This window comes from Aulonocara stuartgranti (genome assembly GCF_965226115.1).
Source record: "Aulonocara stuartgranti genome assembly, chromosome: 1".
NCBI classification, from domain to species: Eukaryota; Metazoa; Chordata; class Actinopteri; order Cichliformes; family Cichlidae; genus Aulonocara; species Aulonocara stuartgranti.
The window spans coordinates 10,285,001-10,302,241 of NC_138939.1; the positions used below are offsets into that span (position 1 = coordinate 10,285,001).

At 42.3% G+C, this 17,241-nt stretch overlaps 1 long non-coding RNA gene across 1 annotated transcript in view; it reads left to right on the top strand.

The window, feature by feature from the left end:
- LOC309708330 overlaps window positions 1–13,730 on the top strand; it is a 15,733-nt gene extending 2,003 nt beyond the window's left edge. The window contains exons 2-3 of the long non-coding RNA XR_014277232.1: window positions 10,787–10,912; window positions 11,481–13,730. This is a non-coding gene — a long non-coding RNA (uncharacterized lncRNA). The remainder of the gene's footprint in view (window positions 1–10,786; window positions 10,913–11,480) is intronic.
- The last annotated feature ends 3,511 nt before the right edge of the window (window positions 13,731–17,241 follow it).

Consider the following 17,241-nt stretch of genomic DNA (forward strand, 5'->3'; position numbering starts at 1 on the left):
GCAGGTGAATTCTGTACATTAATATGAATAGACATCTGACTATTTTACAGGATAGACAATATAAACATATTTAAAATTAAAGGAATTTGAAATGTACATTGTTCCTTGGTTTAGTGTCTGGAAGAGAGTCCTGTCTCAGTCAATTATAGATGATGTGAGATGATGTGAGCGGGCGGGTGTGTGTGTTTAGGGCACGGATGGCTTGGGGATAGAAGCTCCTCTTGAGTCTCTCTGTCCTTGCCCGGAAGATGCGGAACCTTCTACCAGATTGCAGAAGCTGGAACAGTTTGTTGCCTGGATGGGACGGGTCCTTCAGTATCTGCGCTGCTCTAGTCCGGCATCTCCTGGTGTAGGTGTCCTGAAGCGGGGGGAGAGCAATCCTGCAGCAGCGTTCTGCTGTACGGATCACTCTCTGGAGAGCTTTTTGGTCCTTCACACAGCTGTTCCCAAACCACAATGTCATGTTCTGTGTGAGGATGCTCTCCACAGCGCCTGTATAGAAAATCCTAAGGGTCTTTGGAGAGACCCTGAACTTCCTCAGTTGTCGTAGGTGATACAGGCGCTGCCTAGCCTTTTTGGTCTGGACCTGAATGTGGGCAGCCCGTGTCAGGTCTGAGGAGATGTGAACACCAAGATACTTGAAGGACTGCACCCTCTCCACTGGAGCTCCATTGATGATAATGGGCTTGTAGTCTCTGTGCTGACCCCTTCTGAAGTCCACCACCAGCTCCTTGGTCTTGCCGACGTTCAGCTGGAGGTGGTTGTCCTGGCACCATGATGCCAGATTCTTCACTTAATCCATGTAGGCCGCCTCATCGTTGTTGGAGATGGTACCCAACACCACTGTGTCGTCAGCAAACTTCACAATGGTATTGGAGCCATGGGTGGCCACACAGTCTGAAGTGTAGAGGGAGTAGAGCAGTGGCGAGAGGACACATCCCTGAGGTGCTCCTGTGTTGATGGTGATGCTGTTGGAGAAGCACCTGCCCACCCTCACCACCTGAGTTCTGCCAGTGAGGAAGTCCAACACCCATGCACACAGACGGCTGTTAAGTCCCAGATCCCTGAGCTTTGTGAACAGTCTGCAGGGCACTATTGTGTTAAACGCTGAACTGTAATCAACAAACAGCATTCGCACATAGTTACCCTGTTTCTTGTCCACGTGGCTGAGAGTGGTGTGTAGGACGTGGGCGATGGCATCCTCTGTGGATCTATTGGATCTGTAGGCGAACTGCAGCGGATCTGTAGTGTCTGGGATGGAGGAGGAGATGATGTTCTTCAGCAGCCTCTCAAACACCTTCATTACTACCGAGGTCAGTGCAACTGGCCGGTAATCGTTCAGGGATGAGGGTTTGCTGTTCTTGGGCACAGGGATGATGGTGGATCTTTTGAAGCATGTGGGGACCACAGACTTCGCCAGGGACTCGTTGCAGATGTAAGTGAACACACCTGCTAGCTGGTCAGCACAGCAGTGCAGCAGACGGCCGGTGATGCCGTCTGGCCCCGCCGCTTTCCTTGTGTTCACTCTCCTCAAAGCCGCTCGGACGTCATGCTCCGCGATGCTAGTCACCGGTCTCTTGCTGATGACGTCACTGTCCTCGGTAGTCAGGCGGTAGATAGCATTAGCCGCCTGGCTAACCTCGAAACGGGCGTAGAACTGATTCAGCTCGTTGGTGAATGCAGAGCCGGCGTTGATCGGCGCAGTGTCCCTGGCTTTGTAGTCCGTAATGGTGCGTAGTCCGTGCCACATACTCCGTGTGTCCCCCTGGTGGAAGCGGGACTCCACACGTTCCCGGTACCGGCGTTTAGCATCTCTCACCGCACGCCGCACACCGTATGAGGCCGCTTTGTAGGCGCTCATATCGCCAGTGGCGAGACCCGCGTTGTAGGAGGCGGTCCTGGCGTTTACTGCAGTGCGGATCGATCTGTCCATCCACGGTTTCTGGTTTGGGAATGTGGTGACTCTCGCAGTGGGGATAATCTCCTCCGCTAGCATATTGACGAAGCATACTGCTACTTCCGTAAACTCGTTGATGTCGACTGCGCATGCTCTGAACATGTCCCAGTCGACGTCGTTGAGTGCGTCCAGTAGCGTAGCTATTACCTCATTCTATTTCATTAATGTCCAACACCAGTAAACCTTTGGGTCATAGATGCAGCCCCCTGCCACTAGCACTAAAAAAATGTAAAGGATGGACATTTAGTAACAGTGACATCACCTGTTTGCTTCAGAAGTCCTACTTGAAACTTCAACATGAGCATTTCACACTCGCCATCCTGCTTGCATAAAAATCAGATGTAAGGTGTGGCTCCGACTGTGAAACTGCACTTGAGACTGATAAGTTGTTAGCTAATGAGCAGTTTGATACAACAGATCAACTAGTACAATTTCTTACCACAGGTAATCCTCCATTTTAAAACATGGTTCGGCACATTTACAAAATAGATTTTGTAAATCTTGATTTTAAGTTTTTTTCAGGATGACCCAAAATGGGTGACTGAGCTCATGAATTAATCAGTAAAATGTTTACAGAGTTCAAGGCTGAAAGCAATTTTCCCATAGACTTCTATAACACTGGAAGTTTTCTGCGACCACAACTATCGCCATCGGGTGGCCTTCAAAAAGAATGCAGGAGTAAAGTCCTACATTTGCTTCATTTATCATAACAGAATCTAATGTAGAAGGACTTCTGCCCCATGATTTAGACTGTCATATCAGTTGGAAAGGAACTATGAAGCTTCTGCAGTACTAAGGTCTAAATAACTTGATCAAGCAAGGGCGTCCACATAAAGTTAGCCTACAAATAAAGTAAATAAATAAATAAAAACATGCTTTTCATTTCTAATTTCAGTTTTTAAAAAAAGTTCAAAGAATGGGACCTATAATAATAATGGATTGGATTTATAGCACTTTTCAAGGCACCCAAAGCGCTTTACAATGCCACTATTCATTCACTCTTGCATTCACACACTGGTGGAGGCAGCTACGGTTGTAGCCACAGCTGCACTGGGGCAGACTGACAGAAGCGAGGCTGCCATATCGTGCCATCGGCCCCTCTAGCCAACACCAGTAGGGTAAAGTGTCTTGCCCAAGGACACAACGACCAGGACAGAGAGCCCGGGGATCGAACCGGCGACCTTCCGTTTACAGAAGCGCTTCCCAACCCCCTGAGCCACAGTCGCCACTGGAATTGTTGCCAACTGTTTTGTACATATTCCCAATATTCCCAAAATAATACCAATTTTTAATCACTGAGACCATCATTCCAATCAGGGGCAGAGACTAATGCAGTGATATAGACATTATCAAGCGCCACCTTCCAACCCGCAAAACCTTCATGAACAGCAACAGCATCACTGCCAGCAACTGACCATGTCTCTCTGTTATCAACTTTTTGTCCACATTTGTTCTTGCACAAATGACCAGCTTCCCATTATATTCTGATAAAATGAAACCCAGTCTAAAGAAATAAAGATTATTAAATGCATGAACTATCAATATAGGTTACCGAATACCAAAGGAATAATTCTAAAATGACCTAAAATATTTAAATCGCTTCACAGGATACAGACAGCTTACATGCACTACCAGTAAAATATGATGTAAACTAGTATCTTTAGAGACATCAAAAATAGAAAGGATCAAAGGATCAACAAGATGTGTGTGCAGGTGAAAGAGAATGAAAAGCTGAGATGGGCAGAGCTTGAGAAATTGGAGATTCCAACTCACTCTCGCCCATTTTCACCTCCCATTATCTGATTAGCCTCCCATTTCTTCCCCATCAGTGCAGTGACCTGGATTTCAGTAGGATAGTGATGGTCAGCCAGGGCGGGGTCTGGTGAGAGGGGGCAAACCATTTGGGGGTGGTGGAACCATAAATCAGCACCAGCGGGAGAGAAGAGTGAGGGGGATTTATATAGATGTTGTGCTTGGCCAGCCCACTTGTGGACACCGTGATGAATTCACAAGCACATTGCCAAGGCAAACTACTTCATTATACTATGGCCCAGTGGTCATTAATCTCCCTAGGAGGCCAGCATCCTGGGGGATCGCCAGACCAGAGAATTTATTCAGGCCTGGAGGTACCCATTTCATTAGCCATTCAATCTGTTCAACCACCAACCCCTCCCCTTCATTCCCGTATCTGTCTCTACTTTCCATCACTGTAGTTAATAATATTTAAGTGGTTGTTCTTACAGAGTGTTATCTTTATTATTATGAAAAATGCTCATTTTCCCAATATTTACCAAAATTCTCATTGTATTTGCAGCTTTCAATTGTCTGGAGGGGGTTGGGCGGGTCAATAAGCATTGGCATCGGTTAATTGTATGGCATGTTTATCACTGTACAAAACTGTGTTTCTTCCATTTGTTCTGCGATTACTGCAGCGAGCAAAGAAAAAAAGGAAAAAGTTGCATTTCTGTTGCTGCTGTTACACCAGTGCTGCAAATAGAGGTGTAAACCCTCCAGTAAATGTCACAATTAGGTACGGCAGGATGGAAACAGAGAATAGATTCCCAGAGGTAAACTCTCAACTGCTTACTTCAGTCCCGTAACCTAATGGTGTCATTACTGGAGGGCAAGTGCTACTGGCCCAACATGCATGGAGGGCCACCATGCAATGATTACTTATTTATGTTGGGAATCCTTATTCCACAAATACATAGCGAAAACAAATATGATGTCCCCTCTGTCAATTACAGTGATCAAGCATATGTGCCTGGATGAAGACACACAGCACACATGCTTAAAGATCAATCGGAGCGCACTGTGACAGCAAATATTGGAAGATACTGATATTTATCTTTGGAAGAGACTTTTCTAAAGAATGAAAATCAGTTGTAAAGCCTAAATGTGTAACTGCCAACTGGTTACAGTCTATCAAATTATTATTATTGTTGTTGTTATTATTTATGTTTGATAGACATATACAGTCTCAGGAAACCTACACTGTTCATAGATCACAGGGAATTCCTCCCATGTTGTGAGTTCTGTAATATCACCATGTCAGCCCTGAACACTCCTATGATCTGACCGTGGGTCTGAAATGGAGGGAAGTCTTCATTTTCCATCTCCCGATGTTTCTATGTTTCTCTCTCCCTGAAGGGTTTAACCATATATACGTGGAATAATTTCATCAACCATGCTACGTCCCGACGGACCCTTTCCACTTTAAACACTTAACGGGCTAAATAAATAATGATGGCTTACACACTGTGTGTGTGTGTGTTAACGTTAACGGCACCAGCCACTAGCCCCGGGTCCCACAGCAGCAGGAGTCCTTAAAGCGAATAATTTGCTTCCGTTCAGGCCGCCACACTGTAGCCATTCGCCAAGCAGATTATGGGCCTTTAAGTAGCAGCCAGGCCTGAAATGTGACTCTAGGGCCCACAAGCTGTCAGAGAGGAGGCAAGACTCCTTGGAGAGAAACTGTAGGATAGGGACAGAGAGCGATGGAGACTGACAGTTAGGGAAAAAGATAAATCTATAAATATGAATGCAAGAGAAAGACTGAAGGGGAGTTGATGTGGTGTGAAATAAAACAAAAGAGCAATCTCATTATCTAGTGTGTTTGATGAAGCAGGCAACTGTTCAAAATAATAAAAGGCTGAATCTGCTGATAATGAAGAAAAAACAGCCTCAATGTCACTTGCGAAGTGATGGTGATTGTTTCAAACACATGTTTTATGTCATACTTTTTTTGGCAACTCTGATCAGAATCTGCTGTGGAGGAATGACAGAGAATGAGGTTTTGATAACCAAGATTAAAAGTTAAGAGTTTTTGAATTTGACCAAACTACAGTCAGCATCTGTTTCCAGCACAATGGTCCATGGGATCTCCTTCGTCATTCCATTCGTTATGCGGCAATGATAACATACAGACTGTTACGAACTTAAAGTTTAGACAATGTATCTCTATACACACACTTGAGACAAAGTGTGTACTGATTACCACTGAATATTTGTGACAATAAATTTTAAGTATGTCACTGGAAAAATTTGGTATGCATACGTAGTATCAATAAGAAATGGGTGCCTAAAAGTCCAAATTAAGAATTGCCCATCACCTGACATCAAAAATGTCACGCATTCTCCAAACATCTCCATAATTTCAAAGTATTTTTAAAGAAACACTATAGAAAGAAAACATAATTTCGCAGAACCAGTCAATTAAGACAGCAGTTTCTATCCTGCTAAGGCGAGGGGCTTACAGTTACAATAACCCAATTAAGATATCAGATTTTAATTCAAACCGTTCAAAAAATCAATTGAATCTTTCCGTAAACCCTTTCCTCTGGTTTTCTTTGTAATCTCAGCACGTTTTGATTTAACTGCACATTTCACTCCAAACCCCGAGCTCCAGTAAAACCCTGGAGAAAGCTAGACACCATCAGTTGATCTATCGTGCCATCTCCACGCTGAGGAGAGGACTAAAACATCAAATCCACCACCCTCGAAATGACATCTGAACATCAATACATGGTCCCCGCCCCTCCGATGTGACAGTAAAAGCCGTATTGATTTCCGCCCGGATTAAGGATTCTGCTGGGAGCAATTTAAACATACAAGCTGAAGTCTCCGGGCCAGTGGTGAGTGATGTCTTTCACCATGTATAATCAAATTGAAGGCCTGCATTTTGGAGGAGTGGTTGTCCAGATCAGTAAAATTTAAAGAGATGGAATAAGATACCTAAACCAAAAAGAGAACCGATAAGAGTGGATAAATAGATTACGAAGACTAAAAACAAACAAAGCAAACTCCAGTGGCTCCCTTTTTCTCCCTGTTCAGTATCTACAGTCTGCTGAGGTCTACCTAATGCTAAAGCTAGCAAGCTTGGTTCAAACACCTGGCACTGTAGCCAGCAATTAGCTGAGTTTTATTGGTGAGGCACCATTGTAAATAGCTCCATTAATAGCAGTGGATGTAAATTTTAAAACAGGGGGATGTTTTATGACGAATAAATTTGCGACCTACTGTTGCTGTCACCGCCACTTTTCACTCCTCCCACGCAAATGGCAAATGTCGCACATGCGCTGAAGTGTTACCTCAACAGGAACCTTTGACTGCAGGGCCTAAACTCAATGGAAGAAAGCATTAGTCCTCGGCGTAATTTTTCCCATAATTTCAGTAACAACAACAACATAAACAACAAAAGATAGAAAAACTCAGGTTGCATAATTGCCCAATTGGTGAATAACTATAGTGAATAAAGTTCAGCATTTTTATGGTATGCTAGGATTACCTATCATTTTCATGGTGGTTTCTCAACAAATGATAAGCTGAAGCTGAATTTCTGCTGTAAAATAGCAAACAAACATTTGGTTTTAGTCCTGCAGGCATTTACAAATGAAGGGATTTCACTGAGAAACTTGTAATATTTCAAGATATGTGTTTTTATATTCATATCCATATGTCTTTTATGTTTTAAGAAGATTTGAAGCAATTCCAAAAGGTTATAAATCACATAGTGGCAGCTCATATCAGTGAAAAGTTTTTTTTTGCATACTCATACATTATACTCCAATCAGCATGTCTCTTTCTGCCTTTGAGGTTATTACAAGCAACTTTACCATCATTCATGACCCTGTTATTTACACAAGCAAGACAGATGCACAGAGGCACCTACAGATGTGAAGCAAATACTTGCGCACGTACACATCCATTCACTTCATCCAGATTTTCCTTCCCCCAGCTGCGCAGCAGTGCTGAGGCCATGTATCCTGATGGCACTGATGGTGCTTCATGCTGCCCTCAGGTCTCTGAAGGTTAACTCCCTGACCTCTGCGGTCTCCTGGTTGAGGGTTGCTGTGATAGATAGGCCTGCTCAGAGATAGAAATAATGTCCTATGTAGCGCAACAACAAAAAACTATATTTTAACCAGTGTTTTATAGCTAGTAATAGATAGAAGTCAGTATATTTTAACAAAGCAGTTTAAGGCATCATCCTGCGAGGGGTGTTTTGAATGCTTGGCCTCCAGTGAACTCTATTTAATTCTTTACGGCCTGTATTGTCATACCTTGTGCCTTCTAGACAATTTTAAACAATACACCACCAGGTGAAACTACCTGGTTGGGGAGAAGAAAAGCCAAGCAAACTGTTGTTTTCCTCTGCAGTAAGAGTCACAAAGCAAAGAAAGGGGAAACATAGAATTTAAAAAAGGAGAAAAAAACAGGTGAAACAGTGCAAGGAAGTCAATGAATAACAATGTTTGGGGCCAAAAATAAATTACATGACGCTCAGTGTTGCAGAACAATCAAAGCTTAGGCGAGTTCTGAACATGCATGCACTTGAACTTGGCTAAATGTTGCTCTTGAACTACTGATAGGCACTGGGAAAAACAAGCCATTAAAGCCAGTTCAGGTAAACAAAATAGGACTCCAGCGGGAACAAGCAACATTGAAAGAGCTGGGGGGTGGGGGAGAGTCTTTGAAGTGGCTCAGAGTATTCCCCTGACACTTCTGAGATATTTATTTGAATAATGTGCAGATTCACACCCGAATGAGCAGAGATCTGTACAGTGGGTGGGAAGATGACAAGGTTTAATTTTCAACTCTACTGAGGAGTAGTGAGAGGGAAGTAGGAAGAGAGAGGAAAGAGCAGCAGGGGAATTAAAAAGAGAGACGGAGGGGGAGCAAAATACAGAGCTAGATATGAGATGAGGAAGGTTGATGGAGGTATATCAGATTCCCTAAAAACATTTTGACATTTTAAACCTAAGGCAGTTTGCAGGCAGTAAATAAAGGGAAGGGAATCAATAGCAGTCAGTGATAAGGGGATAAAGCAGCTAAATATGAAATACTGCCTAACAAAATGGTATGGATTTCCAATGGGGCCATGTGACACAAGCTGCTTTGAAATGCAAATAGTAACTTATGCACATTGTCCTTCTCAGGCCTTGCAACCTATTGATCGGCTAAAACAAATTCTATTGATCATTGAATATTTAATGGCGATAATTAAATCTCTCATGGAGGTACTTACACCCCATTTCCAGTTTTTTATCTTCTTACTCAGGAGACCTGCCTTTGACTCACTAACGCTCTCAGGCTCTGTAAAGAACCACATGCAGCTAATTGCAATAAAACTGGGTATTGAGTTCATGTTGAGAATATTGTGTAGGTTGTTTCCTGTCAATCTGCATGTCCCAACAGGAGGAGAGCATTTCTCCTAAAAGTTTAAGGTGAAAATCACCTTGTAAAATTCTAAAGGATCTGGATAAGCAAATGTAGAACAATGTTCTTCTTGGTTGCAACATTTCAGTCAGTTAATGTACTAAGAATTATACACAATCTGTAGTAAATTTAGACAACAAAAGAAACAAAAACATATGCCTCCACAAAGATACAGAATAAAGGGTTTAGAAGGTGTTTGCAGAATGGAGTGCTTCTTCTTTTTGGGGCAGGTGAAGTAGATTTGGTGTAGATGTCATTCTAGTTTCACTGTGAGTTTGATACACTGTGGTGTCCTTCGCTGCCTTTATGAATCTTCTTATATAGAGATTTTTTTTTCATGCCACTATGATGTGAATAACTAGAGTTTATACCGTAGTTAGACAAATGTGTGTCTGTTCTGAATTAGAATTTTGATGTATATTGTTATGATGTGGTGTTTCTTTCTTTTCAATTACTTGAGTCAGCATTTGTTTAGTAGATAAAAATGCCATCTGAATGCTGCTTCAGAGTATTCAACTACTCTTTTGGAGAAAAAAGTTTACATAATGTCACAGCTTTTTTTAATTTGCCTGCATGGCTATGAAGTATCATCCGAAATTTATCAGAAATATTTCTTCTTAATCTTGCGTGTTGTAAGTTTTATTGATCTTTGTCCAAATATTTCCAAAAATAGGACAGATTTTAAGTGTGGCCTCAAACTTTAGACAACTCTGCATTTTTGTATGTTACTATTTCTTACAGTTCTGTTTTATCTTGTTTATTTAACTCCTTCAGTAAATACTAATTATACTGTATAAAAAGAGCTAATTTGTAATTTGGCCAAAGTCCTGCTCGGATTTTCTTGCGGTATACCTAACTTCCCCCATTTATTCAGTGCAAGTATGCCTTCTGTACAAAAATGTACTGCGCATAGAAAACAGACGTTCTTCTGGTATGCATTGTGTTTTTCCAATAATAACAGGAAATGATACAAAACTATCTCTAAAACCACAATACATCATTTTGTTTTAATGTCTCTCGGCTGTTGAATAAACAAAGTGCAATGTAAAAAAATCCTGCTTTATAAAAATTCACTCTATTATGTACTTGTTATACAAGAATGAAATTCAGGTATCAGCGGTATAGGAGTATGTTAACCATCTGTGGCTTTTATATTACAAAGGACAAAGTTTAATACCCATGATGGCAAGTTGTTGCTCAAGCTCTCAGGCGCGTTGTCTCTTTGCTTTTCAGGAGCCACAAACTGTCCTCATACTGTTAGGGCACAAAAAAAATGCGAGAGAAAAAAAGTCTCCTTAATTGAGTGACATAATTTATTACATTAAAAGACTGGCAAACAGGAAAAGGTTGCTGTCAGGATAACATTAGAGGGCAGCTCTCATTGCATGGGCCAGTGTTAAACAAAGTGCCAATCAATAGCCCTTTTATTAGTGACCACAATCAATGTACCACTGACTCAGTGAGCCAATTAACGTTATCGATCACAGACGAAAGAGAAGAAGTGAAGGGGACGAGGGCAAAGTATTGAGATAGCAAAGAAAATACAGGGGACGATAGGAGAGGACGAGCTGCAGTGCTTTCCTCAGGTCTTGTTTTCCTTCTCATCTGTAGGGAGGAGGAGGGGGAGGTTGGCTGTGGAGTGAGAAGACCAGATTCCCACCAAGTGAGAGGCCCCAGGGATCTGCAGCTGAAGACACCCTGACAGAAAGCAGAGGCCCACATATCTCCCAGGAGGAAGTGAGTATGTGTGTGTGTCTGTGTAGTAGTGGCAAGGAGTGGAGTTCAGGGGAAGCTGCTGCCCACCCTATACACCCACACTCTCGTGCACATCATTTACTAGCACGGGGGGTGAGCTGTACTGGGAAAGCAGCACTACTTGTCTTCTCACCGTTGGTTCTGAATAGTAATGAGGTCACAGCACTCTAAGGTCTCTGTGCATGCTCAGCTCCAACTTCCACTCCAAGTGGGTGACCAGTGTGCATGTGTGGGCCTGTATGTGTGTGACCGGCTTGGGGATGTACATTACATAATTTCCTAAGGTCTCTGTATGACACAAAAACTGCATGCGACATTAACAGTCAGGGATGCTGAATTTGTCTAAACTTCCCACTCATTACGAGGAACACTTTGGAACACGTTTACTCATGCAACAATATTTTTTTGTTTTTCTGATTACTTATGGATTCAGTCATCTTTACTCTATGTTATTCTCATAATTTGTGCAACAATAAGTTCACACCCTCACAATAGCGCTGCTGATATTCAAGTACCCCTTGTATTTTCATTTGGTGTCCTGTTCCCAAAGAGAAAGGGGTCAGGAGGACATCTGCTTCATGTCAGCTGGCAGTATAGTACTTGTCTCAGGGGTTATCGGGCTCCCTCTATCAGGCTGTGGTTGGAACATGGACCTCTCCTTCCTGAAGGAAACCCTCCGAACCAGCGTGTCGACAGCTTGAGAAGGTGCGACGGAGAAAGAAAAGAGGAAAGTTTGGATGGGGCTGGAAGGAAGATGACAGAGGCAAGGATGAGTAGGAGAGAAATACAGCAAATTACTGTGGGTTTTTTTTTAGATACGGTAGGACCAACACCCTGTATTGTATTGTAGTTTACCCTACTAAATTTTTCCATGTTACTTTGCTGATATTAATAAAAGGAAAGCCCAACAGAATATTTAAAATTATATTTTAGATGCTGAAGAAAACTCTCCATTTTAATTGTTGGTTTCAATGTATAAATAGAAAATGTGCACAATTAGTGATATTATTTATCACCATATCTATTTATTTTTATATAATTATCTGATGAGCATTTTTGGAAGTCCCTCCATAATGATAAAAGTTCCACATGTTGTCTATTTATCTGTAAGTCTGATCTTGTCAACTCACAGGACAAAATCCACGAAAGTTTAATATCAAGCTTCCAACAATACTGGAAAATAATAAGGGAAAAATACACATAATCTCATATATCTTACAACAGAAGTAGACATTACTCTTGCATTCACAAATGGTGAGTTAAGGAGCTGTTAATAATTTAATGGCATATTATTTATTGTCCTTTAAAGCTTTAAAGACCCATTAAACTTCAAAACTACTTCAGAATGAACATAACAAACTCAATATTGTTCTCACTGATGCTGTTCTGTCTTCTTTGTATTACTCTTTGTATTCATCTAGTGATGAGTACAATAACTGAAAGGCAGTACTTTAGCCTTTTGAGGATTCATTGATAGTCTATATGTCTACCATCAACTGGATTACATTAGTGCTGACAAAGATGGGGATAAAGGTAAGCAGAGAGAGAGACCAAGTATACTGTACTCCGTATATCCCCTCTTTGTGATTCAAGGTTTGCACTTCATCTGGACTGCTGTAGTGCCCCTGTGTGTATGCTACTTTTAAACTAAGTACAGAGACACGATAGTGGAAGAGAGAATGAGAATGTCATATACAGTATAACAGTGGTTGCCACACCACCTACCAAGATTGCACTTAGACAAGATAGTTGAAGTAAAGTCAAGGACTTAAAGGTCCGATAAGAAAAAAGAAGACAAAAGTAAGAGTGATTGAGAGAAAGAAGGAGAATGAAAAAAAGGCAATGCAGACAAGCTGCAGTATGTGAAAATACCGTTAGTGATGTGAAAGCTTCAGATGAAGTGGAGCGAAGTGAGCCCCAAAGCCAGGGCTAAGTGAGCAGATTAGAGAGACCGCACAGTGGTATCACTCTTCCACTGCATTTTCTGTCCCACTGGCAAAGGTCAAGCACGTACTACAGCCACACAGTGTACATACTGCAGGTATGTACACACAGTCATACAGACAAAAAAAAGTGTTAATGAAAATAACATCACCAATTTGAGCCAATAAAAAGGCTCATGCTTGACACACAAATGGCAATGTGGCATATTGTAAAGTGGGTAGTTTCAATGACCCCTTTAACATTCTCAGCTCACATGGCTGCTTCTGCAAAACCAGGTATAAAATCTGTGCTGTTATCAGCCCCAGTGCGTTTGCATTTTACAAACCAGAGTAAAGGTATAGTTGTAATGCCATTCTTATTATCTCATTATGAGGAAACAGATTATTATGAGAAACCAATTACAATAGCATAAGAATTTAAAGGTTTCAATGCAAAATGTGTGTTGGCCGGCTTCTGACAAAATACTTGTAAGTTAAGCCCTGATGATAGACATTGCCCTGTGTTTCAACCAAAGGATTTAATCATTTCTTTAAAATGTGTATAATACTGTGTAGTTGAAAATGATTTTTGATACATAAGACAATGTTAGATATTATTTTCTTCATTCAGTACATCCACAGTGTTAACAGAACAATTTTTGTTTCACCACCACATGATCGAAAAGTGCTAAAGAACCCAGCTGACCCCCAGCTTGACAACCCTGGCTCAAGTTCCTTTTTCTTCAGTTTTATAGCTTCTATGCCTTGTTCTGGTGACAGTATGATCAAGTGCAAGAGGTTTCGTTACTTTTGTAATGTGTGAACTTTATATTAAAAATAATAATGACAAAATAATAGTGCAAATTATTTATTCTCACTTTTGCTGCTGCTAGGTAAAGCTGTTGCTCTAGTTTGTCACTGATGTACACTTCAATCTCTCTGTGTTCTTTCCCCTATTTAGCCTAGAGGTAGCACTGTATATTTACTCTCAACACCTTGGGGTGACATTACTGTGCTTGCTGCTGCTGCTGCTTGGAATTTAAGCTGCGCTCCTTACCAAAGAGCTGTGTTACAGCCCCCTTAGACACAGCCGGAGCCGATTTGTTTTCCCACAAGCAACGTAAACACAACACTTGTTGAAGGACCCTCATTCACCATATATTTAAAAGGAATACCTTGTCGCCCCACCTTTGCCTCCTGCACCACTTTCTTTTCCATATTTTACTCCTTATCGTCCTCAGAATAAATAGCCTTGAAATAAGTAGAAGGCATGTCTACAATGTGGACATCCCAACTTCAAAATGTAAAACATCTTGAACTGAGCAGGGTAAGAGGATATAAAAAGGAGTATAAAAAGGAGCCAAGTTATATTTCAAGGATACTGGCTCCTGCTAAGACATGTTCAAGTTCATCCAGGAAATGGGGGTCTGTGGAGATCAGATCCAATCTTCTTGCTTTCTCCAAAGTAAGCTTGACAATCAGCAAATCAGAAATTAGCCTCAACATCTTAAAATAGAAACATGAGTAGCTGTTTTTCCCCCTTGTTTGCTGTAATCTGATGACGCATTTGCAATGAGGCCAAGGTCAGGGTGGATTCAGCAACCATGTACAAACTATTTTACTTGACCAAGCAAAAAGGCTAATCAAAGGTATATGATTTCATCTTCTCCACAGTTAAAAGACTCGTTTCATGTTGGCAAGCATGTAACATCTGCTTTAAGTTGAATAGAGTCAGGCTGGGGGTGCCCCATTCTTTTTCCTTTCTTCTGCTCACAGAGCTTAAATTGGGACAGAAAACAAATCGGAATAACCACATGAGAATGCAAATCCAACTGATGAGGCTGAAACTGTAGGAAGCAAAAAGCGTAACATCATACTGGAAGATACTGGATTTTGGTTGTGTGAACTTGTGTTTTCCACTAAATATAAACAGGATTTGATTTTCTCTGCTTTCTTATAACCTTAAGATTGAAACATGGAATATTTTGTGTAACTTTCAGATGCAATAAATTCACCAAGGAAAAAAAAACATCCTCAGTTATGGGTAGAACTTCTTATATTGTTCTTGTAGAAGTTTTTGTATTTATACTGCATCACACTGGGAGTTTCTGAAACACTGTTTGTCAAGACCACATTCAAAAGATTTCAGATTTCTGTCCACAAATGCAATAATACACATCATTAGCTCTGCGGCCTGACACACTGTGGCTGAAGACAAAGACAAATGCTACAGGAAAAAATTTTTTTTTAGCTGCATCTGGATTTAGTTGGGAGTCAACCACTGACTAAGCAGCGATTTAAGAAGAGAGGGCTCAAACAACTGAACTTTCATTGGTAAAACTGTGATTTCCACCTTAGCTCTTGTTGTGACTTGGGCATCCATGCAACCCACACAAAAATCAATCTGGTACCAGTTAGTGCTGACTTGAAACACTTACCTGGGCATGAAATCAATCAGGCAGATTTTCATATACCTCTAGCAAAAGCAAAGGCTACTTGATTATGGTAACCAGCTGATTACTATGTGTCTTTGGCAAGCGGGGCAATCAAAACACACACACGCGCGCACATGCGCGCACACGCGCGCGCACACACACATATATCAATCAGTGTTTATCTGTACACTGTAATACAAGACTAATTCACCTCACTACACAGCTTTGCTCTTTGGCTTTAACCCTTCTATTGGTGTTTCATTGACCTATGGGAGTAAAATCAAAGAGGAGGCTTATAGGAAGAGAGACATTTCCCTGCATTCCACTGGGCTTCTGAACTTCCAGCTGAACTACGAGCATGTGTTAAATGCAACACTGATGTTATCAAAATTGACACTGCTATGTTACGAGAGAAAAGAGAGCAGCTCAGCATTCTCCATCACCATACACCCACGTTTTATGCACGCACAGCCACTGAAAAGTTCACAGCCCTAACTTGCTGCCAGGAACAGAAAAGAAAAATCCAAAACAATCTTTATTTTTTTTTTTTATTCTTAAAGAAGAGCAAATCTAACTGTCAGCTCAGTGAGGATTATTTCACCATGGCTGGCTCCCCAACTTCCCCTCCCGTAATCCACCCAAAAAACTCTTGGTGAAGCCTTTCAAAACAATTTATGCAAACAAACATCAAGCTCAGCTATTTGTATTGGCACCATTTTGCAGTAAACCAGACTGAACCAGGACCAGATGGGGCTGGGCCTTTTTAGTCTCCATGTGGTGCAACACTAGCTCAGCAGACACACTCAACGAAGAGCTCTGTCTTTGTACTGAGGAGTGTTTCAATATTTATACCACGTTTCATCACTTCCCCCACTTCTAGGTCTGTATATGTATATATGTGATGGATTACAGCACGGACAGATAAAACCATAATTGTCACGGACGAGAATGCGGTGGACTCAAGAGCAGACTCAATTTGCTTAGAACTGTGTATAATTTATTGAAAAGAACAAAACGTGAACGGAACTGGGTTTAACAAAAACCATACGCAGAAAACTAAAGGAAATCCGTGGGCGGAGAAACCGGCGTAGAGCACGGGGAGACTTCTAACGGGAACTTCCGTAAACACAGGGGAGAAATGTTACTGAATGGGAAACAAACGAGTAAGGGACAAAGGTACGGAGTGCCAGTGAATAGTCTTGGGCTTACTTGGCGACCCTAGTCATTTAACGGGGAAAAGGCTGCCAGGGGTGTATTCCAAAGAGGGTCAAGAGTGGAGAGTCCGGTCCAGATTTCGAAGAGATGGAGAATACAGACTGAAGGGCAGGCTGAGGAGAAGTGGAGTATATAATCCTCGGGTTCCGAGCAGATGGGAGGACAGGATGGAGACCAAAAACAGCACTACTGGTGAGTGCGATGGGTGGAGAATCTGAAGAATACAGGAAACAAAAACATATTAACCCAAGGTCCAGATATACAGAGTCAGAGCTCAGAGGAGGCCAAGTTTACCACAGATGGTAGCAGGACGAACTGGCGAGGAGTGGCAGGCTGTGCTGGCTTAAAAACCCTCTAGGTGGAGCCCCGGAGATTGACAACAGGTGATGAGCTGGCCAACTCCACTCCCAGGGACAAATGACAGGAACCTGGACCACGCCCAACCAGACACTCCCACAGCATATGACAGTACCTCCCCCTCAAGGGCCGCCACCCGGCGACCCCCCAGACCGGGCCCTGCGAGGGGAGGAACGAAACGCAGCGATCAGAGACTGGTCCAGAACGAGCGACCGGGGAACCCAAGAACGCTCCTCAGGCCCATACCCCTCCCAGTCCACCAGGTACTGGACACCACGACCACGGCGGCGCACGTCAACGATCCGCTGGACCGAATAGGCCGGATGACCGTCCACGAGCCGGGCGGGAGGCGGGGGAACAGGCGGTGGACACAGAGGACTGC